Source organism: Balaenoptera ricei, unplaced genomic scaffold, assembly GCF_028023285.1.
Source record: "Balaenoptera ricei isolate mBalRic1 unplaced genomic scaffold, mBalRic1.hap2 scaffold_149, whole genome shotgun sequence".
In the NCBI taxonomy this organism is placed as follows: Eukaryota; Metazoa; Chordata; class Mammalia; order Artiodactyla; family Balaenopteridae; genus Balaenoptera; species Balaenoptera ricei.
In genome coordinates, this window is record NW_026777452.1 from 117,820 (window position 1) to 140,198 (window position 22,379).

General features: G+C 66.5%; 22 pseudogenes; all 22 read left to right on the forward strand.

Moving 5' to 3' along the window:
• Positions 1 to 338: 338 nt before the first annotated feature.
• LOC132358534 (5S ribosomal RNA) lies at positions 339 to 457 on the forward strand (annotated as a pseudogene).
• Positions 458 to 1,353: 896 nt separating this feature from the next.
• LOC132358607 (5S ribosomal RNA) lies at positions 1,354 to 1,472 on the forward strand (annotated as a pseudogene).
• A 909-nt stretch (positions 1,473 to 2,381) lies between these two features.
• Positions 2,382 to 2,500, forward strand: LOC132358604 (5S ribosomal RNA; annotated as a pseudogene).
• Positions 2,501 to 3,410: 910 nt separating this feature from the next.
• Positions 3,411 to 3,529, forward strand: LOC132358394 (5S ribosomal RNA; annotated as a pseudogene).
• An 896-nt stretch (positions 3,530 to 4,425) lies between these two features.
• LOC132358619 (5S ribosomal RNA) lies at positions 4,426 to 4,544 on the forward strand (annotated as a pseudogene).
• A 909-nt stretch (positions 4,545 to 5,453) lies between these two features.
• LOC132358605 (5S ribosomal RNA) lies at positions 5,454 to 5,572 on the forward strand (annotated as a pseudogene).
• Positions 5,573 to 6,483: 911 nt separating this feature from the next.
• LOC132358395 (5S ribosomal RNA) lies at positions 6,484 to 6,602 on the forward strand (annotated as a pseudogene).
• Positions 6,603 to 7,498: 896 nt separating this feature from the next.
• On the forward strand, positions 7,499 to 7,617 carry LOC132358630 (5S ribosomal RNA; annotated as a pseudogene).
• A 909-nt stretch (positions 7,618 to 8,526) lies between these two features.
• On the forward strand, positions 8,527 to 8,645 carry LOC132358606 (5S ribosomal RNA; annotated as a pseudogene).
• A 911-nt stretch (positions 8,646 to 9,556) lies between these two features.
• LOC132358397 (5S ribosomal RNA) lies at positions 9,557 to 9,675 on the forward strand (annotated as a pseudogene).
• Positions 9,676 to 10,571: 896 nt separating this feature from the next.
• On the forward strand, positions 10,572 to 10,690 carry LOC132358641 (5S ribosomal RNA; annotated as a pseudogene).
• Positions 10,691 to 11,599: 909 nt separating this feature from the next.
• On the forward strand, positions 11,600 to 11,718 carry LOC132358608 (5S ribosomal RNA; annotated as a pseudogene).
• A 911-nt stretch (positions 11,719 to 12,629) lies between these two features.
• LOC132358399 (5S ribosomal RNA) lies at positions 12,630 to 12,748 on the forward strand (annotated as a pseudogene).
• An 896-nt stretch (positions 12,749 to 13,644) lies between these two features.
• On the forward strand, positions 13,645 to 13,763 carry LOC132358653 (5S ribosomal RNA; annotated as a pseudogene).
• A 909-nt stretch (positions 13,764 to 14,672) lies between these two features.
• Positions 14,673 to 14,791, forward strand: LOC132358609 (5S ribosomal RNA; annotated as a pseudogene).
• A 911-nt stretch (positions 14,792 to 15,702) lies between these two features.
• Positions 15,703 to 15,821, forward strand: LOC132358400 (5S ribosomal RNA; annotated as a pseudogene).
• Positions 15,822 to 16,717: 896 nt separating this feature from the next.
• On the forward strand, positions 16,718 to 16,836 carry LOC132358665 (5S ribosomal RNA; annotated as a pseudogene).
• Positions 16,837 to 17,745: 909 nt separating this feature from the next.
• Positions 17,746 to 17,864, forward strand: LOC132358610 (5S ribosomal RNA; annotated as a pseudogene).
• Positions 17,865 to 18,775: 911 nt separating this feature from the next.
• Positions 18,776 to 18,894, forward strand: LOC132358401 (5S ribosomal RNA; annotated as a pseudogene).
• Positions 18,895 to 19,790: 896 nt separating this feature from the next.
• LOC132358676 (5S ribosomal RNA) lies at positions 19,791 to 19,909 on the forward strand (annotated as a pseudogene).
• A 909-nt stretch (positions 19,910 to 20,818) lies between these two features.
• On the forward strand, positions 20,819 to 20,937 carry LOC132358611 (5S ribosomal RNA; annotated as a pseudogene).
• A 911-nt stretch (positions 20,938 to 21,848) lies between these two features.
• Positions 21,849 to 21,967, forward strand: LOC132358402 (5S ribosomal RNA; annotated as a pseudogene).
• Positions 21,968 to 22,379: the final 412 nt, after the last annotated feature.

A 22,379-nucleotide genomic window follows, 5' to 3' on the forward strand; every position in this document is an offset into this window, starting at 1 on the left:
GCCGCGGCCGGGCTTCACCTAGAACTGTGTGGGCAGACAGGGTGGCGAATGCCCAAAGGACCGTGGGCCACGGGCCCTTAAGCCCCCGGGGCCACGTCCTTGTGGGCGTCAAGCGGGATCTGGGGCAGAGGGCCAAGCTCCTATGGGCCTGGAGGGTCCCGCCTGACCTGAGCTGCGAGGTCTCCCACGAGTCCGCCAATCCCGGGTGCCCGAGGCCTCCTGTCGCCTGCCTTGGTGGGCGGCTGGGCCGTGCCGGAGAGGGTTGGCTGCCGGGCTGTCGGCAAGCCCCAGCACCAGGGAAGCTAAGCCTCAAGAGGCACCCCGTGGCCCCCGCAGCCTTCTACCGCCATACCACCCTGAACGCGCCCAATATCGTCTGATCCTGGAAGCTAAGCAGGGTCGGGCCTGCTTAGTACTTGGATGGGAGACCACATGGAAATACCAGGTGCTGTAGGCTTTTTTGCCTCCCACTATAAATTCTCCTTTAGGCGCCCACGGCTGATGCCGCCTCCGCCTCTGCAGGCCTCACCTCCTCAGGGCCCTCCCAACACAGCGTGCTCTGGAGGGGGCGCTCCCCGCAGGTCTGGATGGAAATGCGGCCAGAAGGCGGCCCTGGAAGATAGCCATAAACCAGCCGCTCCCGTGGTGGCTGGCCCGCAGCCAGACTGCGCCGCACGCCCAGGTGAAGGCCGTGAGGCAGGCGACGCCCTCCACCTACAACTGGCCGTCCCCACCAGCGCGCATCCACGCCGCAGCCACCTAATTGCCCGTGTGTCTCTATACAGCTCCCTCCGGAAAAAGCCCACCCTCTGCCGTTTCGCTACGGCTGGAGGCAGGAGCGGGGTCGTGGGCCGTGACTGGTTCTCCAGGTCGGCTGACCTCCAGGCATCGGAACTGTGCTTGGCGGGTGGCGTGGCTGAAAGGGTAGTTTGCTGGGGCTAAGAGGCCGTGGCAGCCCAACGGTGGATCCCAGTGGCTTTGGGCCAACTGCCGTCGAGCAGGAAGGCCGGCCCGGCCATGGCTGGGCTGCTCCTAGAACTGCGAGGGTGGACAGGTTGTGTAATGCCCAAGGGACAGCAGGCCACTGGCCCTTAAGCCTCTGAGGCCACGTCCTTGTGAGCGTCGAGCGGGATCTGAGGTGGAGCGTCAAGCGCCTACGGGTCCGGAGGTTCCCGCCCGAACAGGGCTGCAAGGTCGCCCAAGACTCTGCCACCTCCGGGTCCCCGAGGCCTCCTGTCGCCTGCCTGGGCAGGCAGCAGGGCCGTGCAGCAGAGGGCTGGTCGCCGGACTGGTGGTAATTCGCCAGCACCAGCTAAGCTGAGCCTCAAGAGTCACCCCGTGGCCCCCGCTGCCTTCTACGGCCATACCACCCTAAACGCACCCCATCTCGTCTGACCTCGGAAGCTAAGCAGGGTCGGGTCTGTTTACTACCTGGATGGGAGACCACCTGGGAATACTAGGTGCTGTAGTATTTTTTGCCCCCCGATCTGCCTTTTCTTGTCATCGCCGGTGCTCAAGGCTTCCGCTGCTCCCGCCGGGCACTGCTGCAGGCCTCATCTACTCAGGCCTCTCGCAACACAGCGTGCGCCAGAGGGGGCCCACCCAGCCGGTCTGGGTGGACATGCCGCCAGAAGGCGGCCCTGGAAGGCAGCCGCACCCCAGCCTCTCCCGGGGTGGCTGACCCGGACCCAGACTCCGCTGCAGGCCCGGGTGAAGATCGTGAGGCCCGCGAGGCCCTCGACCTGCCCGTGGCCAACCCAACCAGCGCCCATCTGCGCCGCAGCCACCTGTCTGCCTCTGTGTCTCTCCACAGCTCCCTCCGGAAAAAGCCCACCCTCCGCTGTTTCGCCATGGCCGGGGGCGGGAGCGGGGTCCTGGGCCGGTCCGGTTCTCCGGGCCAGCCGGCCACCATGCGCTGGGAACTGTGCTCAGCGGGTGGCGTGTGGGCAAGGGTGGCCTTGCTGGGTCCAAGGGGCCGTGCCGCATCAATGGTGGCTCCCAGTGGCTTTGGGCTAACTGCCTTCAGGCAGGAGGGCCAGCCCGGCCGCGGCTGGACTGCACCTAGCACTGCGTGGGTGGACAGGGTGGGGAATGCCCAAGGGACCGTGGACCACGGACCCTTAAGCCTTCAGAGCCACGTCTTTGTGAGCGTCGAGCGGGATCTGGGGCGGTTCGCCATGCGCCTATGTGCCTGGATGTTCCCGCCAGAACTGAGCTGCTAGAGCGTCCAAGACTCCACCACACCCGGACCCCGAAGCCTGCTATCGCCTGCCTGGGCGGGCCGCAGGGCCGTGCTGCAGAGGGCTGGTCGCCGGACTGGCGGTAATTTGCCAGCACCAGGTAAGCTGAGCCTCAAGAGGCACCCCGTGGGCCCCGCTGCCTTCTATGGCCATACCACCCTATACGCACCCCATCTCGTCTGATTTCCGAAGCTAAGCAGGGTCGGGTCTGTTTACTACCTGGATGGGAGACCACCTGGGAATACTAGGTGCTGTAGTATTTTTTGCCCCCCGATTGCCCTTTTCTTGTAGTGGCCGGTACTCAAGGCTTCCTCTGCCCCCGCCGGGCACTGCTGCAGGCCTCATCTACTCAGGCCTCTCCCGACACAGCGTGCGCCGGAGGGGGCCATCCCCGCCGGTCTGGCTGGACATGCCCCCAGAAGGCGGCCCTGGAAGGCAACCGCACGCCAGCCGCTGCCGGGGTGGCTGGCCCGGACCCAGACACCGCCGCAGGCCCGGGTGAAGATCGTGAGGCCCGCGAGGCCCTCGACCTGCACCTGGCCGACCACACCAGCGCCCCTCCACGCCGCAGCCACCCGTCTGCCCGTGTGTCTCTCCACAGCTCCCTCCGGAAAAAGCCCACACTCCACTCTTTCACCACGGCCGGGGGCGGGAGTGGGGTCGTGGGCCGGGAATGGTTCTCCGGGCCGGCCGGTCACCGGGTGCAGGGAACTTTGCTCAGCATTTGGCGGAGGGGCAAGGGTGGCCTTGCTGGGTCTAAGGGGTCTTGCCGACTCAATGGTGCCTCCCAGTGGCTTCAGGCCAACTGCCGTCGGGCAGGAGGGCCAGCCTGGCCGCGGCCGGGCTTCACCTAGAACTGTGTGGGCAGACAGGGTGGCGAATGCCCAAAGGACCGTGGGCCACGGGCCCTTAAGCCCCCGGGGCCACGTCCTTGTGGGCGTCAAGCGGGATCTGGGGCAGAGGGCCAAGCTCCTATGGGCCTGGAGGGTCCCGCCTGACCTGAGCTGCGAGGTCTCCCACGAGTCCGCCAATCCCGGGTGCCCGAGGCCTCCTGTCGCCTGCCTTGGTGGGCGGCTGGGCCGTGCCGGAGAGGGTTGGCTGCCGGGCTGTCGGCAAGCCCCAGCACCAGGGAAGCTAAGCCTCAAGAGGCACCCCGTGGCCCCCGCAGCCTTCTACCGCCATACCACCCTGAACGCGCCCGATATCGTCTGATCCTGGAAGCTAAGCAGGGTCGGGCCTGCTTAGTACTTGGATGGGAGACCACATGGGAATACCAGGTGCTGTAGGCTTTTTTGCCTCCCACTATAAATTCTCCTTTAGGCGCCCACGGCTGATGCCGCCTCCGCCTCTGCAGGCCTCACCTCCTCAGGGCCCTCCCAACACAGCGTGCTCTGGAGGGGGCGCTCCCCGCAGGTCTGGATGGAAATGCGGCCAGAAGGCGGCCCTGGAAGATAGCCATAAACCAGCCGCTCCCGTGGTGGCTGGCCCGCAGCCAGACTGCGCCGCACGCCCAGGTGAAGGCCGTGAGGCACGCGAAGCCCTCGACCTACAACTGGCCGTCCCCACCAGCGCGCATCCACGCCGCAGCCACCTAATTGCCCGTGTGTCTCTATACAGCTCCCTCCGGAAAAAGCCCACCCTCTGCCGTTTCGCTACGGCTGGAGGCAGGAGCGGGGTCGTGGGCCGTGACTGGTTCTCCAGGTCGGCTGACCTCCAGGCATCGGAACTGTGCTTGGCGGGTGGCGTGGCTGAAAGGGTAGTTTGCTGGGGCTAAGAGGCCGTGGCAGCCCAACGGTGGATCCCAGTGGCTTTGGGCCAACTGCCGTCGAGCAGGAAGGCCGGCCCGGCCATGGCTGGGCTGCTCCTAGAACTGCGAGGGTGGACAGGTTGTGTAATGCCCAAGGGACAGCAGGCCACTGGCCCTTAAGCCTCTGAGGCCACGTCCTTGTGAGCGTCGAGCGGGATCTGAGGTGGAGCGTCAAGCGCCTACGGGTCCGGAGGTTCCCGCCCGAACAGGGCTGCAAGGTCGCCCAAGACTCTGCCACCTCCGGGTCCCCGAGGCCTCCTGTCGCCTGCCTGGGCAGGCAGCAGGGCCGTGCAGCAGAGGGCTGGTCGCCGGACTGGTGGTAATTCGCCAGCACCAGCTAAGCTGAGCCTCAAGAGTCACCCCGTGGCCCCCGCTGCCTTCTACGGCCATACCACCCTAAACGCACCCCATCTCGTCTGACCTCGGAAGCTAAGCAGGGTCGGGTCTGTTTACTACCTGGATGGGAGACCACCTGGGAATACTAGGTGCTGTAGTATTTTTTGCCCCCCGATCTGCCTTTTCTTGTCATCGCCGGTGCTCAAGGCTTCCGCTGCTCCCGCCGGGCACTGCTGCAGGCCTCATCTACTCAGGCCTCTCGCAACACAGCGTGCGCCAGAGGGGGCCCACCCAGCCGGTCTGGGTGGACATGCCGCCAGAAGGCGGCCCTGGAAGGCAGCCGCACCCCAGCCTCTCCCGGGGTGGCTGGCCCGGACCCAGACTCCGCTGCAGGCCCGGGTGAAGATCGTGAGGCCCGCGAGGCCCTCGACCTGCCCGTGGCCAACCCAACCAGCGCCCATCTGCGCCGCAGCCACCTGTCTGCCTCTGTGTCTCTCCACAGCTCCCTCCGGAAAAAGCCCACCCTCCGCTGTTTCGCCATGGCCGGGGGCGGGAGCGGGGTCCTGGGCCGGTCCGGTTCTCCGGGCCAGCCGGCCACCATGCGCTGGGAACTGTGCTCAGCGGGTGGCGTGTGGGCAAGGGTGGCCTTGCTGGGTCCAAGGGGCCGTGCCGCATCAATGGTGGCTCCCAGTGGCTTTGGGCTAACTGCCTTCAGGCAGGAGGGCCAGCCCGGCCGCGGCTGGACTGCACCTAGCACTGCGTGGGTGGACAGGGTGGGGAATGCCCAAGGGACCGTGGACCACGGACCCTTAAGCCTTCAGAGCCACGTCTTTGTGAGCGTCGAGCGGGATCTGGGGCGGTTCGCCATGCGCCTATGTGCCTGGATGTTCCCGCCAGAACTGAGCTGCTAGAGCGTCCAAGACTCCACCACACCCGGACCCCGAAGCCTGCTATCGCCTGCCTGGGCGGGCCGCAGGGCCGTGCTGCAGAGGGCTGGTCGCCGGACTGGCGGTAATTTGCCAGCACCAGGTAAGCTGAGCCTCAAGAGGCACCCCGTGGGCCCCGCTGCCTTCTATGGCCATACCACCCTATACGCACCCCATCTCGTCTGATTTCCGAAGCTAAGCAGGGTCGGGTCTGTTTACTACCTGGATGGGAGACCACCTGGGAATACTAGGTGCTGTAGTATTTTTTGCCCCCCGATTGCCCTTTTCTTGTAGTGGCCGGTACTCAAGGCTTCCTCTGCCCCCGCCGGGCACTGCTGCAGGCCTCATCTACTCAGGCCTCTCCCGACACAGCGTGCGCCGGAGGGGGCCATCCCCGCCGGTCTGGCTGGACATGCCCCCAGAAGGCGGCCCTGGAAGGCAACCGCACGCCAGCCGCTGCCGGGGTGGCTGGCCCGGACCCAGACACCGCCGCAGGCCCGGGTGAAGATCGTGAGGCCCGCGAGGCCCTCGACCTGCACCTGGCCGACCACACCAGCGCCCCTCCACGCCGCAGCCACCCGTCTGCCCGTGTGTCTCTCCACAGCTCCCTCCGGAAAAAGCCCACACTCCACTCTTTCACCACGGCCGGGGGCGGGAGTGGGGTCGTGGGCCGGGAATGGTTCTCCGGGCCGGCCGGTCACCGGGTGCAGGGAACTTTGCTCAGCATTTGGCGGAGGGGCAAGGGTGGCCTTGCTGGGTCTAAGGGGTCTTGCCGACTCAATGGTGCCTCCCAGTGGCTTCAGGCCAACTGCCGTCGGGCAGGAGGGCCAGCCTGGCCGCGGCCGGGCTTCACCTAGAACTGTGTGGGCAGACAGGGTGGCGAATGCCCAAAGGACCGTGGGCCACGGGCCCTTAAGCCCCCGGGGCCACGTCCTTGTGGGCGTCAAGCGGGATCTGGGGCAGAGGGCCAAGCTCCTATGGGCCTGGAGGGTCCCGCCTGACCTGAGCTGCGAGGTCTCCCACGAGTCCGCCAATCCCGGGTGCCCGAGGCCTCCTGTCGCCTGCCTTGGTGGGCGGGCTGGGCCGTGCCGGAGAGGGTTGGCTGCCGGGCTGTCGGCAAGCCCCAGCACCAGGGAAGCTAAGCCTCAAGAGGCACCCCGTGGCCCCCGCAGCCTTCTACCGCCATACCACCCTGAACGCGCCCGATATCGTCTGATCCTGGAAGCTAAGCAGGGTCGGGCCTGCTTAGTACTTGGATGGGAGACCACATGGGAATACCAGGTGCTGTAGGCTTTTTTGCCTCCCACTATAAATTCTCCTTTAGGCGCCCACGGCTGATGCCGCCTCCGCCTCTGCAGGCCTCACCTCCTCAGGGCCCTCCCAACACAGCGTGCTCTGGAGGGGGCGCTCCCCGCAGGTCTGGATGGAAATGCGGCCAGAAGGCGGCCCTGGAAGATAGCCATAAACCAGCCGCTCCCGTGGTGGCTGGCCCGCAGCCAGACTGCGCCGCACGCCCAGGTGAAGGCCGTGAGGCACGCGAAGCCCTCGACCTACAACTGGCCGTCCCCACCAGCGCGCATCCACGCCGCAGCCACCTAATTGCCCGTGTGTCTCTATACAGCTCCCTCCGGAAAAAGCCCACCCTCTGCCGTTTCGCTACGGCTGGAGGCAGGAGCGGGGTCGTGGGCCGTGACTGGTTCTCCAGGTCGGCTGACCTCCAGGCATCGGAACTGTGCTTGGCGGGTGGCGTGGCTGAAAGGGTAGTTTGCTGGGGCTAAGAGGCCGTGGCAGCCCAACGGTGGATCCCAGTGGCTTTGGGCCAACTGCCGTCGAGCAGGAAGGCCGGCCCGGCCATGGCTGGGCTGCTCCTAGAACTGCGAGGGTGGACAGGTTGTGTAATGCCCAAGGGACAGCAGGCCACTGGCCCTTAAGCCTCTGAGGCCACGTCCTTGTGAGCGTCGAGCGGGATCTGAGGTGGAGCGTCAAGCGCCTACGGGTCCGGAGGTTCCCGCCCGAACAGGGCTGCAAGGTCGCCCAAGACTCTGCCACCTCCGGGTCCCCGAGGCCTCCTGTCGCCTGCCTGGGCAGGCAGCAGGGCCGTGCAGCAGAGGGCTGGTCGCCGGACTGGTGGTAATTCGCCAGCACCAGCTAAGCTGAGCCTCAAGAGTCACCCCGTGGCCCCCGCTGCCTTCTACGGCCATACCACCCTAAACGCACCCCATCTCGTCTGACCTCGGAAGCTAAGCAGGGTCGGGTCTGTTTACTACCTGGATGGGAGACCACCTGGGAATACTAGGTGCTGTAGTATTTTTTGCCCCCCGATCTGCCTTTTCTTGTCATCGCCGGTGCTCAAGGCTTCCGCTGCTCCCGCCGGGCACTGCTGCAGGCCTCATCTACTCAGGCCTCTCGCAACACAGCGTGCGCCAGAGGGGGCCCACCCAGCCGGTCTGGGTGGACATGCCGCCAGAAGGCGGCCCTGGAAGGCAGCCGCACCCCAGCCTCTCCCGGGGTGGCTGGCCCGGACCCAGACTCCGCTGCAGGCCCGGGTGAAGATCGTGAGGCCCGCGAGGCCCTCGACCTGCCCGTGGCCAACCCAACCAGCGCCCATCTGCGCCGCAGCCACCTGTCTGCCTCTGTGTCTCTCCACAGCTCCCTCCGGAAAAAGCCCACCCTCCGCTGTTTCGCCATGGCCGGGGGCGGGAGCGGGGTCCTGGGCCGGTCCGGTTCTCCGGGCCAGCCGGCCACCATGCGCTGGGAACTGTGCTCAGCGGGTGGCGTGTGGGCAAGGGTGGCCTTGCTGGGTCCAAGGGGCCGTGCCGCATCAATGGTGGCTCCCAGTGGCTTTGGGCTAACTGCCTTCAGGCAGGAGGGCCAGCCCGGCCGCGGCTGGACTGCACCTAGCACTGCGTGGGTGGACAGGGTGGGGAATGCCCAAGGGACCGTGGACCACGGACCCTTAAGCCTTCAGAGCCACGTCTTTGTGAGCGTCGAGCGGGATCTGGGGCGGTTCGCCATGCGCCTATGTGCCTGGATGTTCCCGCCAGAACTGAGCTGCTAGAGCGTCCAAGACTCCACCACACCCGGACCCCGAAGCCTGCTATCGCCTGCCTGGGCGGGCCGCAGGGCCGTGCTGCAGAGGGCTGGTCGCCGGACTGGCGGTAATTTGCCAGCACCAGGTAAGCTGAGCCTCAAGAGGCACCCCGTGGGCCCCGCTGCCTTCTATGGCCATACCACCCTATACGCACCCCATCTCGTCTGATTTCCGAAGCTAAGCAGGGTCGGGTCTGTTTACTACCTGGATGGGAGACCACCTGGGAATACTAGGTGCTGTAGTATTTTTTGCCCCCCGATTGCCCTTTTCTTGTAGTGGCCGGTACTCAAGGCTTCCTCTGCCCCCGCCGGGCACTGCTGCAGGCCTCATCTACTCAGGCCTCTCCCGACACAGCGTGCGCCGGAGGGGGCCATCCCCGCCGGTCTGGCTGGACATGCCCCCAGAAGGCGGCCCTGGAAGGCAACCGCACGCCAGCCGCTGCCGGGGTGGCTGGCCCGGACCCAGACACCGCCGCAGGCCCGGGTGAAGATCGTGAGGCCCGCGAGGCCCTCGACCTGCACCTGGCCGACCACACCAGCGCCCCTCCACGCCGCAGCCACCCGTCTGCCCGTGTGTCTCTCCACAGCTCCCTCCGGAAAAAGCCCACACTCCACTCTTTCACCACGGCCGGGGGCGGGAGTGGGGTCGTGGGCCGGGAATGGTTCTCCGGGCCGGCCGGTCACCGGGTGCAGGGAACTTTGCTCAGCATTTGGCGGAGGGGCAAGGGTGGCCTTGCTGGGTCTAAGGGGTCTTGCCGACTCAATGGTGCCTCCCAGTGGCTTCAGGCCAACTGCCGTCGGGCAGGAGGGCCAGCCTGGCCGCGGCCGGGCTTCACCTAGAACTGTGTGGGCAGACAGGGTGGCGAATGCCCAAAGGACCGTGGGCCACGGGCCCTTAAGCCCCCAGGGCCACGTCCTTGTGGGCGTCAAGCGGGATCTGGGGCAGAGGGCCAAGCTCCTATGGGCCTGGAGGGTCCCGCCTGACCTGAGCTGCGAGGTCTCCCACGAGTCCGCCAATCCCGGGTGCCCGAGGCCTCCTGTCGCCTGCCTTGGTGGGCGGGCTGGGCCGTGCCGGAGAGGGTTGGCTGCCGGGCTGTCGGCAAGCCCCAGCACCAGGGAAGCTAAGCCTCAAGAGGCACCCCGTGGCCCCCGCAGCCTTCTACCGCCATACCACCCTGAACGCGCCCGATATCGTCTGATCCTGGAAGCTAAGCAGGGTCGGGCCTGCTTAGTACTTGGATGGGAGACCACATGGGAATACCAGGTGCTGTAGGCTTTTTTGCCTCCCACTATAAATTCTCCTTTAGGCGCCCACGGCTGATGCCGCCTCCGCCTCTGCAGGCCTCACCTCCTCAGGGCCCTCCCAACACAGCGTGCTCTGGAGGGGGCGCTCCCCGCAGGTCTGGATGGAAATGCGGCCAGAAGGCGGCCCTGGAAGATAGCCATAAACCAGCCGCTCCCGTGGTGGCTGGCCCGCAGCCAGACTGCGCCGCACGCCCAGGTGAAGGCCGTGAGGCACGCGAAGCCCTCGACCTACAACTGGCCGTCCCCACCAGCGCGCATCCACGCCGCAGCCACCTAATTGCCCGTGTGTCTCTATACAGCTCCCTCCGGAAAAAGCCCACCCTCTGCCGTTTCGCTACGGCTGGAGGCAGGAGCGGGGTCGTGGGCCGTGACTGGTTCTCCAGGTCGGCTGACCTCCAGGCATCGGAACTGTGCTTGGCGGGTGGCGTGGCTGAAAGGGTAGTTTGCTGGGGCTAAGAGGCCGTGGCAGCCCAACGGTGGATCCCAGTGGCTTTGGGCCAACTGCCGTCGAGCAGGAAGGCCGGCCCGGCCATGGCTGGGCTGCTCCTAGAACTGCGAGGGTGGACAGGTTGTGTAATGCCCAAGGGACAGCAGGCCACTGGCCCTTAAGCCTCTGAGGCCACGTCCTTGTGAGCGTCGAGCGGGATCTGAGGTGGAGCGTCAAGCGCCTACGGGTCCGGAGGTTCCCGCCCGAACAGGGCTGCAAGGTCGCCCAAGACTCTGCCACCTCCGGGTCCCCGAGGCCTCCTGTCGCCTGCCTGGGCAGGCAGCAGGGCCGTGCAGCAGAGGGCTGGTCGCCGGACTGGTGGTAATTCGCCAGCACCAGCTAAGCTGAGCCTCAAGAGTCACCCCGTGGCCCCCGCTGCCTTCTACGGCCATACCACCCTAAACGCACCCCATCTCGTCTGACCTCGGAAGCTAAGCAGGGTCGGGTCTGTTTACTACCTGGATGGGAGACCACCTGGGAATACTAGGTGCTGTAGTATTTTTTGCCCCCCGATCTGCCTTTTCTTGTCATCGCCGGTGCTCAAGGCTTCCGCTGCTCCCGCCGGGCACTGCTGCAGGCCTCATCTACTCAGGCCTCTCGCAACACAGCGTGCGCCAGAGGGGGCCCACCCAGCCGGTCTGGGTGGACATGCCGCCAGAAGGCGGCCCTGGAAGGCAGCCGCACCCCAGCCTCTCCCGGGGTGGCTGGCCCGGACCCAGACTCCGCTGCAGGCCCGGGTGAAGATCGTGAGGCCCGCGAGGCCCTCGACCTGCCCGTGGCCAACCCAACCAGCGCCCATCTGCGCCGCAGCCACCTGTCTGCCTCTGTGTCTCTCCACAGCTCCCTCCGGAAAAAGCCCACCCTCCGCTGTTTCGCCATGGCCGGGGGCGGGAGCGGGGTCCTGGGCCGGTCCGGTTCTCCGGGCCAGCCGGCCACCATGCGCTGGGAACTGTGCTCAGCGGGTGGCGTGTGGGCAAGGGTGGCCTTGCTGGGTCCAAGGGGCCGTGCCGCATCAATGGTGGCTCCCAGTGGCTTTGGGCTAACTGCCTTCAGGCAGGAGGGCCAGCCCGGCCGCGGCTGGACTGCACCTAGCACTGCGTGGGTGGACAGGGTGGGGAATGCCCAAGGGACCGTGGACCACGGACCCTTAAGCCTTCAGAGCCACGTCTTTGTGAGCGTCGAGCGGGATCTGGGGCGGTTCGCCATGCGCCTATGTGCCTGGATGTTCCCGCCAGAACTGAGCTGCTAGAGCGTCCAAGACTCCACCACACCCGGACCCCGAAGCCTGCTATCGCCTGCCTGGGCGGGCCGCAGGGCCGTGCTGCAGAGGGCTGGTCGCCGGACTGGCGGTAATTTGCCAGCACCAGGTAAGCTGAGCCTCAAGAGGCACCCCGTGGGCCCCGCTGCCTTCTATGGCCATACCACCCTATACGCACCCCATCTCGTCTGATTTCCGAAGCTAAGCAGGGTCGGGTCTGTTTACTACCTGGATGGGAGACCACCTGGGAATACTAGGTGCTGTAGTATTTTTTGCCCCCCGATTGCCCTTTTCTTGTAGTGGCCGGTACTCAAGGCTTCCTCTGCCCCCGCCGGGCACTGCTGCAGGCCTCATCTACTCAGGCCTCTCCCGACACAGCGTGCGCCGGAGGGGGCCATCCCCGCCGGTCTGGCTGGACATGCCCCCAGAAGGCGGCCCTGGAAGGCAACCGCACGCCAGCCGCTGCCGGGGTGGCTGGCCCGGACCCAGACACCGCCGCAGGCCCGGGTGAAGATCGTGAGGCCCGCGAGGCCCTCGACCTGCACCTGGCCGACCACACCAGCGCCCCTCCACGCCGCAGCCACCCGTCTGCCCGTGTGTCTCTCCACAGCTCCCTCCGGAAAAAGCCCACACTCCACTCTTTCACCACGGCCGGGGGCGGGAGTGGGGTCGTGGGCCGGGAATGGTTCTCCGGGCCGGCCGGTCACCGGGTGCAGGGAACTTTGCTCAGCATTTGGCGGAGGGGCAAGGGTGGCCTTGCTGGGTCTAAGGGGTCTTGCCGACTCAATGGTGCCTCCCAGTGGCTTCAGGCCAACTGCCGTCGGGCAGGAGGGCCAGCCTGGCCGCGGCCGGGCTTCACCTAGAACTGTGTGGGCAGACAGGGTGGCGAATGCCCAAAGGACCGTGGGCCACGGGCCCTTAAGCCCCCGGGGCCACGTCCTTGTGGGCGTCAAGCGGGATCTGGGGCAGAGGGCCAAGCTCCTATGGGCCTGGAGGGTCCCGCCTGACCTGAGCTGCGAGGTCTCCCACGAGTCCGCCAATCCCGGGTGCCCGAGGCCTCCTGTCGCCTGCCTTGGTGGGCGGGCTGGGCCGTGCCGGAGAGGGTTGGCTGCCGGGCTGTCGGCAAGCCCCAGCACCAGGGAAGCTAAGCCTCAAGAGGCACCCCGTGGCCCCCGCAGCCTTCTACCGCCATACCACCCTGAACGCGCCCGATATCGTCTGATCCTGGAAGCTAAGCAGGGTCGGGCCTGCTTAGTACTTGGATGGGAGACCACATGGGAATACCAGGTGCTGTAGGCTTTTTTGCCTCCCACTATAAATTCTCCTTTAGGCGCCCACGGCTGATGCCGCCTCCGCCTCTGCAGGCCTCACCTCCTCAGGGCCCTCCCAACACAGCGTGCTCTGGAGGGGGCGCTCCCCGCAGGTCTGGATGGAAATGCGGCCAGAAGGCGGCCCTGGAAGATAGCCATAAACCAGCCGCTCCCGTGGTGGCTGGCCCGCAGCCAGACTGCGCCGCACGCCCAGGTGAAGGCCGTGAGGCACGCGAAGCCCTCGACCTACAACTGGCCGTCCCCACCAGCGCGCATCCACGCCGCAGCCACCTAATTGCCCGTGTGTCTCTATACAGCTCCCTCCGGAAAAAGCCCACCCTCTGCCGTTTCGCTACGGCTGGAGGCAGGAGCGGGGTCGTGGGCCGTGACTGGTTCTCCAGGTCGGCTGACCTCCAGGCATCGGAACTGTGCTTGGCGGGTGGCGTGGCTGAAAGGGTAGTTTGCTGGGGCTAAGAGGCCGTGGCAGCCCAACGGTGGATCCCAGTGGCTTTGGGCCAACTGCCGTCGAGCAGGAAGGCCGGCCCGGCCATGGCTGGGCTGCTCCTAGAACTGCGAGGGTGGACAGGTTGTGTAATGCCCAAGGGACAGCAGGCCACTGGCCCTTAAGCCTCTGAGGCCACGTCCTTGTGAGCGTCGAGCGGGATCTGAGGTGGAGCGTCAAGCGCCTACGGGTCCGGAGGTTCCCGCCCGAACAGGGCTGCAAGGTCGCCCAAGACTCTGCCACCTCCGGGTCCCCGAGGCCTCCTGTCGCCTGCCTGGGCAGGCAGCAGGGCCGTGCAGCAGAGGGCTGGTCGCCGGACTGGTGGTAATTCGCCAGCACCAGCTAAGCTGAGCCTCAAGAGTCACCCCGTGGCCCCCGCTGCCTTCTACGGCCATACCACCCTAAACGCACCCCATCTCGTCTGACCTCGGAAGCTAAGCAGGGTCGGGTCTGTTTACTACCTGGATGGGAGACCACCTGGGAATACTAGGTGCTGTAGTATTTTTTGCCCCCCGATCTGCCTTTTCTTGTCATCGCCGGTGCTCAAGGCTTCCGCTGCTCCCGCCGGGCACTGCTGCAGGCCTCATCTACTCAGGCCTCTCGCAACACAGCGTGCGCCAGAGGGGGCCCACCCAGCCGGTCTGGGTGGACATGCCGCCAGAAGGCGGCCCTGGAAGGCAGCCGCACCCCAGCCTCTCCCGGGGTGGCTGGCCCGGACCCAGACTCCGCTGCAGGCCCGGGTGAAGATCGTGAGGCCCGCGAGGCCCTCGACCTGCCCGTGGCCAACCCAACCAGCGCCCATCTGCGCCGCAGCCACCTGTCTGCCTCTGTGTCTCTCCACAGCTCCCTCCGGAAAAAGCCCACCCTCCGCTGTTTCGCCATGGCCGGGGGCGGGAGCGGGGTCCTGGGCCGGTCCGGTTCTCCGGGCCAGCCGGCCACCATGCGCTGGGAACTGTGCTCAGCGGGTGGCGTGTGGGCAAGGGTGGCCTTGCTGGGTCCAAGGGGCCGTGCCGCATCAATGGTGGCTCCCAGTGGCTTTGGGCTAACTGCCTTCAGGCAGGAGGGCCAGCCCGGCCGCGGCTGGACTGCACCTAGCACTGCGTGGGTGGACAGGGTGGGGAATGCCCAAGGGACCGTGGACCACGGACCCTTAAGCCTTCAGAGCCACGTCTTTGTGAGCGTCGAGCGGGATCTGGGGCGGTTCGCCATGCGCCTATGTGCCTGGATGTTCCCGCCAGAACTGAGCTGCTAGAGCGTCCAAGACTCCACCACACCCGGACCCCGAAGCCTGCTATCGCCTGCCTGGGCGGGCCGCAGGGCCGTGCTGCAGAGGGCTGGTCGCCGGACTGGCGGTAATTTGCCAGCACCAGGTAAGCTGAGCCTCAAGAGGCACCCCGTGGGCCCCGCTGCCTTCTATGGCCATACCACCCTATACGCACCCCATCTCGTCTGATTTCCGAAGCTAAGCAGGGTCGGGTCTGTTTACTACCTGGATGGGAGACCACCTGGGAATACTAGGTGCTGTAGTATTTTTTGCCCCCCGATTGCCCTTTTCTTGTAGTGGCCGGTACTCAAGGCTTCCTCTGCCCCCGCCGGGCACTGCTGCAGGCCTCATCTACTCAGGCCTCTCCCGACACAGCGTGCGCCGGAGGGGGCCATCCCCGCCGGTCTGGCTGGACATGCCCCCAGAAGGCGGCCCTGGAAGGCAACCGCACGCCAGCCGCTGCCGGGGTGGCTGGCCCGGACCCAGACACCGCCGCAGGCCCGGGTGAAGATCGTGAGGCCCGCGAGGCCCTCGACCTGCACCTGGCCGACCACACCAGCGCCCCTCCACGCCGCAGCCACCCATCTGCCCGTGTGTCTCTCCACAGCTCCCTCCGGAAAAAGCCCACACTCCACTCTTTCACCACGGCCGGGGGCGGGAGTGGGGTCGTGGGCCGGGAATGGTTCTCCGGGCCGGCCGGTCACCGGGTGCAGGGAACTTTGCTCAGCATTTGGCGGAGGGGCAAGGGTGGCCTTGCTGGGTCTAAGGGGTCTTGCCGACTCAATGGTGCCTCCCAGTGGCTTCAGGCCAACTGCCGTCGGGCAGGAGGGCCAGCCTGGCCGCAGCCGGGCTTCACCTAGAACTGTGTGGGCAGACAGGGTGGCGAATGCCCAAAGGACCGTGGGCCACGGGCCCTTAAGCCCCCGGGGCCACGTCCTTGTGGGCGTCAAGCGGGATCTGGGGCAGAGGGCCAAGCTCCTATGGGCCTGGAGGGTCCCGCCTGACCTGAGCTGCGAGGTCTCCCACGAGTCCGCCAATCCCGGGTGCCCGAGGCCTCCTGTCGCCTGCCTTGGTGGGCGGGCTGGGCCGTGCCGGAGAGGGTTGGCTGCCGGGCTGTCGGCAAGCCCCAGCACCAGGGAAGCTAAGCCTCAAGAGGCACCCCGTGGCCCCCGCAGCCTTCTACCGCCATACCACCCTGAACGCGCCCGATATCGTCTGATCCTGGAAGCTAAGCAGGGTCGGGCCTGCTTAGTACTTGGATGGGAGACCACATGGGAATACCAGGTGCTGTAGGCTTTTTTGCCTCCCACTATAAATTCTCCTTTAGGCGCCCACGGCTGATGCCGCCTCCGCCTCTGCAGGCCTCACCTCCTCAGGGCCCTCCCAACACAGCGTGCTCTGGAGGGGGCGCTCCCCGCAGGTCTGGATGGAAATGCGGCCAGAAGGCGGCCCTGGAAGATAGCCATAAACCAGCCGCTCCCGTGGTGGCTGGCCCGCAGCCAGACTGCGCCGCACGCCCAGGTGAAGGCCGTGAGGCACGCGAAGCCCTCGACCTACAACTGGCCGTCCCCACCAGCGCGCATCCACGCCGCAGCCACCTAATTGCCCGTGTGTCTCTATACAGCTCCCTCCGGAAAAAGCCCACCCTCTGCCGTTTCGCTACGGCTGGAGGCAGGAGCGGGGTCGTGGGCCGTGACTGGTTCTCCAGGTCGGCTGACCTCCAGGCATCGGAACTGTGCTTGGCGGGTGGCGTGGCTGAAAGGGTAGTTTGCTGGGGCTAAGAGGCCGTGGCAGCCCAACGGTGGATCCCAGTGGCTTTGGGCCAACTGCCGTCGAGCAGGAAGGCCGGCCCGGCCATGGCTGGGCTGCTCCTAGAACTGCGAGGGTGGACAGGTTGTGTAATGCCCAAGGGACAGCAGGCCACTGGCCCTTAAGCCTCTGAGGCCACGTCCTTGTGAGCGTCGAGCGGGATCTGAGGTGGAGCGTCAAGCGCCTACGGGTCCGGAGGTTCCCGCCCGAACAGGGCTGCAAGGTCGCCCAAGACTCTGCCACCTCCGGGTCCCCGAGGCCTCCTGTCGCCTGCCTGGGCAGGCAGCAGGGCCGTGCAGCAGAGGGCTGGTCGCCGGACTGGTGGTAATTCGCCAGCACCAGCTAAGCTGAGCCTCAAGAGTCACCCCGTGGCCCCCGCTGCCTTCTACGGCCATACCACCCTAAACGCACCCCATCTCGTCTGACCTCGGAAGCTAAGCAGGGTCGGGTCTGTTTACTACCTGGATGGGAGACCACCTGGGAATACTAGGTGCTGTAGTATTTTTTGCCCCCCGATCTGCCTTTTCTTGTCATCGCCGGTGCTCAAGGCTTCCGCTGCTCCCGCCGGGCACTGCTGCAGGCCTCATCTACTCAGGCCTCTCGCAACACAGCGTGCGCCAGAGGGGGCCCACCCAGCCGGTCTGGGTGGACATGCCGCCAGAAGGCGGCCCTGGAAGGCAGCCGCACCCCAGCCTCTCCCGGGGTGGCTGGCCCGGACCCAGACTCCGCTGCAGGCCCGGGTGAAGATCGTGAGGCCCGCGAGGCCCTCGACCTGCCCGTGGCCAACCCAACCAGCGCCCATCTGCGCCGCAGCCACCTGTCTGCCTCTGTGTCTCTCCACAGCTCCCTCCGGAAAAAGCCCACCCTCCGCTGTTTCGCCATGGCCGGGGGCGGGAGCGGGGTCCTGGGCCGGTCCGGTTCTCCGGGCCAGCCGGCCACCATGCGCTGGGAACTGTGCTCAGCGGGTGGCGTGTGGGCAAGGGTGGCCTTGCTGGGTCCAAGGGGCCGTGCCGCATCAATGGTGGCTCCCAGTGGCTTTGGGCTAACTGCCTTCAGGCAGGAGGGCCAGCCCGGCCGCGGCTGGACTGCACCTAGCACTGCGTGGGTGGACAGGGTGGGGAATGCCCAAGGGACCGTGGACCACGGACCCTTAAGCCTTCAGAGCCACGTCTTTGTGAGCGTCGAGCGGGATCTGGGGCGGTTCGCCATGCGCCTATGTGCCTGGATGTTCCCGCCAGAACTGAGCTGCTAGAGCGTCCAAGACTCCACCACACCCGGACCCCGAAGCCTGCTATCGCCTGCCTGGGCGGGCCGCAGGGCCGTGCTGCAGAGGGCTGGTCGCCGGACTGGCGGTAATTTGCCAGCACCAGGTAAGCTGAGCCTCAAGAGGCACCCCGTGGGCCCCGCTGCCTTCTATGGCCATACCACCCTATACGCACCCCATCTCGTCTGATTTCCGAAGCTAAGCAGGGTCGGGTCTGTTTACTACCTGGATGGGAGACCACCTGGGAATACTAGGTGCTGTAGTATTTTTTGCCCCCCGATTGCCCTTTTCTTGTAGTGGCCGGTACTCAAGGCTTCCTCTGCCCCCGCCGGGCACTGCTGCAGGCCTCATCTACTCAGGCCTCTCCCGACACAGCGTGCGCCGGAGGGGGCCATCCCCGCCGGTCTGGCTGGACATGCCCCCAGAAGGCGGCCCTGGAAGGCAACCGCACGCCAGCCGCTGCCGGGGTGGCTGGCCCGGACCCAGACACCGCCGCAGGCCCGGGTGAAGATCGTGAGGCCCGCGAGGCCCTCGACCTGCACCTGGCCGACCACACCAGCGCCCCTCCACGCCGCAGCCACCCGTCTGCCCGTGTGTCTCTCCACAGCTCCCTCCGGAAAAAGCCCACACTCCACTCTTTCACCACGGCCGGGGGCGGGAGTGGGGTCGTGGGCCGGGAATGGTTCTCCGGGCCGGCCGGTCACCGGGTGCAGGGAACTTTGCTCAGCATTTGGCGGAGGGGCAAGGGTGGCCTTGCTGGGTCTAAGGGGTCTTGCCGACTCAATGGTGCCTCCCAGTGGCTTCAGGCCAACTGCCGTCGGGCAGGAGGGCCAGCCTGGCCGCGGCCGGGCTTCACCTAGAACTGTGTGGGCAGACAGGGTGGCGAATGCCCAAAGGACCGTGGGCCACGGGCCCTTAAGCCCCCGGGGCCACGTCCTTGTGGGCGTCAAGCGGGATCTGGGGCAGAGGGCCAAGCTCCTATGGGCCTGGAGGGTCCCGCCTGACCTGAGCTGCGAGGTCTCCCACGAGTCCGCCAATCCCGGGTGCCCGAGGCCTCCTGTCGCCTGCCTTGGTGGGCGGGCTGGGCCGTGCCGGAGAGGGTTGGCTGCCGGGCTGTCGGCAAGCCCCAGCACCAGGGAAGCTAAGCCTCAAGAGGCACCCCGTGGCCCCCGCAGCCTTCTACCGCCATACCACCCTGAACGCGCCCGATATCGTCTGATCCTGGAAGCTAAGCAGGGTCGGGCCTGCTTAGTACTTGGATGGGAGACCACATGGGAATACCAGGTGCTGTAGGCTTTTTTGCCTCCCACTATAAATTCTCCTTTAGGCGCCCACGGCTGATGCCGCCTCCGCCTCTGCAGGCCTCACCTCCTCAGGGCCCTCCCAACACAGCGTGCTCTGGAGGGGGCGCTCCCCGCAGGTCTGGATGGAAATGCGGCCAGAAGGCGGCCCTGGAAGATAGCCATAAACCAGCCGCTCCCGTGGTGGCTGGCCCGCAGCCAGACTGCGCCGCACGCCCAGGTGAAGGCCGTGAGGCACGCGAAGCCCTCCACCTACAACTGGCCGTCCCCACCAGCGCGCATCCACGCCGCAGCCACCTAATTGCCCGTGTGTCTCTATACAGCTCCCTCCGGAAAAAGCCCACCCTCTGCCGTTTCGCTACGGCTGGAGGCAGGAGCGGGGTCGTGGGCCGTGACTGGTTCTCCAGGTCGGCTGACCTCCAGGCATCGGAACTGTGCTTGGCGGGTGGCGTGGCTGAAAGGGTAGTTTGCTGGGGCTAAGAGGCCGTGGCAGCCCAACGGTGGATCCCAGTGGCTTTGGGCCAACTGCCGTCGAGCAGGAAGGCCGGCCCGGCCATGGCTGGGCTGCTCCTAGAACTGCGAGGGTGGACAGGTTGTGTAATGCCCAAGGGACAGCAGGCCACTGGCCCTTAAGCCTCTGAGGCCACGTCCTTGTGAGCGTCGAGCGGGATCTGAGGTGGAGCGTCAAGCGCCTACGGGTCCGGAGGTTCCCGCCCGAACAGGGCTGCAAGGTCGCCCAAGACTCTGCCACCTCCGGGTCCCCGAGGCCTCCTGTCGCCTGCCTGGGCAGGCAGCAGGGCCGTGCAGCAGAGGGCTGGTCGCCGGACTGGTGGTAATTCGCCAGCACCAGCTAAGCTGAGCCTCAAGAGTCACCCCGTGGCCCCCGCTGCCTTCTACGGCCATACCACCCTAAACGCACCCCATCTCGTCTGACCTCGGAAGCTAAGCAGGGTCGGGTCTGTTTACTACCTGGATGGGAGACCACCTGGGAATACTAGGTGCTGTAGTATTTTTTGCCCCCCGATCTGCCTTTTCTTGTCATCGCCGGTGCTCAAGGCTTCCGCTGCTCCCGCCGGGCACTGCTGCAGGCCTCATCTACTCAGGCCTCTCGCAACACAGCGTGCGCCAGAGGGGGCCCACCCAGCCGGTCTGGGTGGACATGCCGCCAGAAGGCGGCCCTGGAAGGCAGCCGCACCCCAGCCTCTCCCGGGGTGGCTGGCCCGGACCCAGACTCCGCTGCAGGCCCGGGTGAAGATCGTGAGGCCCGCGAGGCCCTCGACCTGCCCGTGGCCAACCCAACCAGCGCCCATCTGCGCCGCAGCCACCTGTCTGCCTCTGTGTCTCTCCACAGCTCCCTCCGGAAAAAGCCCACCCTCCGCTGTTTCGCCATGGCCGGGGGCGGGAGCGGGGTCCTGGGCCGGTCCGGTTCTCCGGGCCAGCCGGCCACCATGCGCTGGGAACTGTGCTCAGCGGGTGGCGTGTGGGCAAGGGTGGCCTTGCTGGGTCCAAGGGGCCGTGCCGCATCAATGGTGGCTCCCAGTGGCTTTGGGCTAACTGCCTTCAGGCAGGAGGGCCAGCCCGGCCGCGGCTGGACTGCACCTAGCACTGCGTGGGTGGACAGGGTGGGGAATGCCCAAGGGACCGTGGACCACGGACCCTTAAGCCTTCAGAGCCACGTCTTTGTGAGCGTCGAGCGGGATCTGGGGCGGTTCGCCATGCGCCTATGTGCCTGGATGTTCCCGCCAGAACTGAGCTGCTAGAGCGTCCAAGACTCCACCACACCCGGACCCCGAAGCCTGCTATCGCCTGCCTGGGCGGGCCGCAGGGCCGTGCTGCAGAGGGCTGGTCGCCGGACTGGCGGTAATTTGCCAGCACCAGGTAAGCTGAGCCTCAAGAGGCACCCCGTGGGCCCCGCTGCCTTCTATGGCCATACCACCCTATACGCACCCCATCTCGTCTGATTTCCGAAGCTAAGCAGGGTCGGGTCTGTTTACTACCTGGATGGGAGACCACCTGGGAATACTAGGTGCTGTAGTATTTTTTGCCCCCCGATTGCCCTTTTCTTGTAGTGGCCGGTACTCAAGGCTTCCTCTGCCCCCGCCGGGCACTGCTGCAGGCCTCATCTACTCAGGCCTCTCCCGACACAGCGTGCGCCGGAGGGGGCCATCCCCGCCGGTCTGGCTGGACATGCCCCCAGAAGGCGGCCCTGGAAGGCAACCGCACGCCAGCCGCTGCCGGGGTGGCTGGCCCGGACCCAGACACCGCCGCAGGCCCGGGTGAAGATCGTGAGGCCCGCGAGGCCCTCGACCTGCACCTGGCCGACCACACCAGCGCCCCTCCACGCCGCAGCCACCCGTCTGCCCGTGTGTCTCTCCACAGCTCCCTCCGGAAAAAGCCCACACTCCACTCTTTCACCACGGCCGGGGGCGGGAGTGGGGTCGTGGGCCGGGAATGGTTCTCCGGGCCGGCCGGTCACCGGGTGCAGGGAACTTTGCTCAGCATTTGGCGGAGGGGCAAGGGTGGCCTTGCTGGGTCTAAGGGGTCTTGCCGACTCAATGGTGCCTCCCAGTGGCTTCAGGCCAACTGCCGTCGGGCAGGAGGGCCAGCCTGGCCGCGGCCGGGCTTCACCTAGAACTGTGTGGGCAGACAGGGTGGCGAATGCCCAAAGGACCGTGGGCCACGGGCCCTTAAGCCCCCGGGGCCACGTCCTTGTGGGCGTCAAGCGGGATCTGGGGCAGAGGGCCAAGCTCCTATGGGCCTGGAGGGTCCCGCCTGACCTGAGCTGCGAGGTCTCCCACGAGTCCGCCAATCCCGGGTGCCCGAGGCCTCCTGTCGCCTGCCTTGGTGGGCGGGCTGGGCCGTGCCGGAGAGGGTTGGCTGCCGGGCTGTCGGCAAGCCCCAGCACCAGGGAAGCTAAGCCTCAAGAGGCACCCCGTGGCCCCCGCAGCCTTCTACCGCCATACCACCCTGAACGCGCCCGATATCGTCTGATCCTGGAAGCTAAGCAGGGTCGGGCCTGCTTAGTACTTGGATGGGAGACCACATGGGAATACCAGGTGCTGTAGGCTTTTTTGCCTCCCACTATAAATTCTCCTTTAGGCGCCCACGGCTGATGCCGCCTCCGCCTCTGCAGGCCTCACCTCCTCAGGGCCCTCCCAACACAGCGTGCTCTGGAGGGGGCGCTCCCCGCAGGTCTGGATGGAAATGCGGCCAGAAGGCGGCCCTGGAAGATAGCCATAAACCAGCCGCTCCCGTGGTGGCTGGCCCGCAGCCAGACTGCGCCGCACGCCCAGGTGAAGGCCGTGAGGCACGCGAAGCCCTCGACCTACAACTGGCCGTCCCCACCAGCGCGCATCCACGCCGCAGCCACCTAATTGCCCGTGTGTCTCTATACAGCTCCCTCCGGAAAAAGCCCACCCTCTGCCGTTTCGCTACGGCTGGAGGCAGGAGCGGGGTCGTGGGCCGTGACTGGTTCTCCAG